At 37.9% G+C, this 3230-nt stretch overlaps 1 protein-coding gene across 1 annotated transcript in view; it reads left to right on the top strand.

The window, feature by feature from the left end:
• The first annotated feature begins 765 nt into the window (after nucleotides 1-765).
• Nucleotides 766-3230, top strand: part of LOC106873371 (transmembrane protein 107) — a 50767-nt gene continuing 48302 nt past the window's right edge. Inside the window, exon 1 of the mRNA XM_014920702.2 lies at nucleotides 766-905. The gene's annotated coding sequence lies outside the window, so the exon portion shown is untranslated. The remainder of the gene's footprint in view (nucleotides 906-3230) is intronic.

The raw sequence follows: 3230 nt of genomic DNA, 5'->3' as shown, positions 1-3230 counted from the left end.
CAGTACTCAAAAAATACTTAATTTATCGACCCCGAAAGGATGAAAGGCAAAGTCTACATCAGCGGAATTTGAACTCACAACGTAGCGACGGGCGAAATACCGCTAAGCATTTCGTGCAGCGCGCTAACGATTCTTCCAGCTCACCGCCTTAATAGTAATAATACTAATCCTTTCTGCTATAGGCACAAGGCCTGAAATTTTGAGGGAAGGGGCTAGTCGATTGCATTAACCCCAGTACTCAAAAAATACTTAATTTATCGACCCCGAAAGGATGAAAGGCAAAGTCTACATCAGCGGAATTTGAACTCACAACGTAGCGACGGGCGAAATACCGCTAATAATAATAATAATAATAATAATAATAATAATAATAATAATAATAATAGGGGCTGCAATAAGGGTGGAGCACTTGCAGAAAACAGCACTGCTTGGAACCGCTCGAATACTCCGGAAGGTGCTCGAAAAATAAGAGGTGTTACCTTAGTTCACTGGTAGCGAACAGCTGACAGTAGTACATCTCCAGCGTTAGAAACTGTGCAAAGGCAATAATAATGATAATCTGGAGACTATTTGTTTAGGAGACCTATGATGAAAACCATTTCAAGTCATGACCGTTCCGTCAATTAGTGGGGAATGAAGCATTCATTATCGGATGCATTCTTTCATTTCCTAACAAGTAGGTTGTAAATTGAAAATCTGGCAGCCACTTCTAGCAGGGCCAACGATCATAGAAAGGCGTTCAGAGTAGTCTCCCTTGTATGAAGCTCTTTTATACATATATTTCTTGGCGGAATCCATTGTTTTCAGCGGTAGCTGTCTCCTTGGCAACGCGTATCTCTGCTGTCGACATTCTTTGGAATTTGAACGCATTTATTGTTGTTTTATGTTAGCTTCTGCTAAGACTGGTAATTACCGTTCTCTCTCTTTGTATGTATGTATATATATATATATATATATATATATATATGTACGCACGCACGCACACACACACACACACATACACACAGGTTCGGTGTAACAGACGAGCTAAAGCATGGCTATATATATATATATATACATATATATGTTTTATTATTTTCAATCAGCAAAAATTATAAGATATACGCATCAAACTCGTTTGTGTCAACCACGAAAACATTCGGTATTTGAGCCTCTTTGTAAATTCCATCGATTAAATAACAACAACAACAATAATAATCTTCTCTACTATAGGCGCAAGACCTGAAATTTGGGGGAGGGGGATAGTCGATTACATAAACCCCAGTACTCGACTGGTACTTATTTTACCAACCCAGAAGGGATGAAAGGCAAAGTTGACTTCGACGGAATTTGAACTCAGAACGTAGCGACGGGCAAAATACTGCTAAGCATTTCGCTCAACGTGCTAACGACTCCGCCAGCTCGCCGCCTTGACAACAGTAACAATAATAATAGTTCTTTCTAATTTTAACACAAGTTCTGCAAATCAGAGGGGAGTGAGATTAGTCGATCAAAATACATCAAAATATGTATGTATGTATGTATGTATGCCTATCTCTCAATCAATCAATCAGTCTATCTATCTATCTATCTATCCATCTATCTATCTATCTACATAAACGCACACACGACACACACACATTGAGGCATGCATACATTCATATAATGAATTCAGATAAGCATGTAACCAAAGCTATATAAGTGAAGAATTCAAATAGCATGTATGTAGCCTTTTGAACAGAGTACATTTCATCCACTTTGTAAATACAGATATTAATCTGTGTGTGTGAATTATGATTTAGCTTAGGCACAGCAATACTAATAACCATTTGTTAGAACTCAATATACGTATACTTTAGAGCAAAGCGTTAGATGAGTTTAGAGTTAAATATTCATTGATAAATGTCAAGGGAACTGGGATTATGTAATCAATTTCATTAGCTTATAGCTGTTTCTGGTATTAGAAACAGTGTGTTTATGTCAGTGCAACAGCCTTTAGCTTCCTTGGAGCCATTACACACACACACACATGACAGAAGTAAATAGACACCTCATAAAACATTGTCTTATGTTTATTTTATCTTGAAAAGGCTTATTTTTTTTTTTATTAATTGACATTTTTATGTTTCAAGTTCTAAATGTGACTGCTTAATCATGCCATATACAAAAGCCTTGGAACTGTCCAAATTTCAAAGAGGCTGAATTGTAGGTCAATCTAAAGGTGGACTTAGTGTAAAATCGCAGTAAACCTCAGGATCCCACTTTCTACAGTTAAAAGAGTAGTTGTGCAATTCATCCAGGTTGACCAGAGCCTTCTGACAGGACTCTTCGTTAAGAGGATAATCCTCATTGCAAGGCCTCTGACATAGAACAAGTTGATGTCAGTGCCAGAGTAGTTACTATGGCAGAGCAGCAAGAAGGAGGCCGCTTCTTTGCCCAGCCAATATCAAGTGGAGAAAAGATTGCGCCAGTGAGATGGTGGAAAAGCCACTAGCCTATTAGACACTGTCATATTCTCTGATGAGTCCAGATTTGCTCTATTTTCTGGCAGTGGTTGAATGTGGGTCTGGAGACACTGTGATCAAGAATTTGACATGTAAAGATTGCAGCCAACAATGAAACACAACAGCTAGTCTGTGATGTCTGGGGAGCAGTTTGGAGCAATGGTCAATCAGAGCTGGTGGTGTGTGAGGGAAGCATAAACTTAGATAAATATGTGTTCATGTTGCAGAAAGGACTCCCTCCAATCTTCTCCAGTGGTGAAATGATTAAAGAAGACTCTTTATTTATGGAAGACGTGGTTCCTTGTCACATGGCTAAAAAGACCCAATCTTGGGTCTTTTGGTTGAAAGAGAATGGCATTAAAAAGGTTCCATGGCTAAACCAGTCACCAGATATGAACTCTATTGAACACTTCTGGGGCATAATGGACAGAACACTTCATCATCATCATCATCGTTTAACATCTGCCTTCCATGCTGGCATGCTGGGATTTCAGAAAAAGAAAAAGAAAAAGAAAAAGAAAGCATCCTCAAAGCCAGATCTTTTGAGATTACTCCATGAAATTTGGCAAGAAATTCCTCAAAGAATGTTTGTCATTTGATCAGTAGCATGCCTAATAGGGTCCTTGCATTGAAAAATGCAAAGGGCATGTCTAGTAAATACTAGATATTTCCATTATAATAATAAATAGTTTCAATGCATAATTTCAGATTTAAATAAATTTTAATGGTTATAAGGGTGTCTATTTA

Source organism: Octopus bimaculoides, chromosome 25, assembly GCF_001194135.2.
Source record: "Octopus bimaculoides isolate UCB-OBI-ISO-001 chromosome 25, ASM119413v2, whole genome shotgun sequence".
Lineage (NCBI taxonomy): Eukaryota > Metazoa > Mollusca > Cephalopoda > Octopoda > Octopodidae > Octopus > Octopus bimaculoides.
Note: the sequence above shows the minus strand (reverse complement) of the source record. Positions and strands in the feature narration are given on the sequence as shown.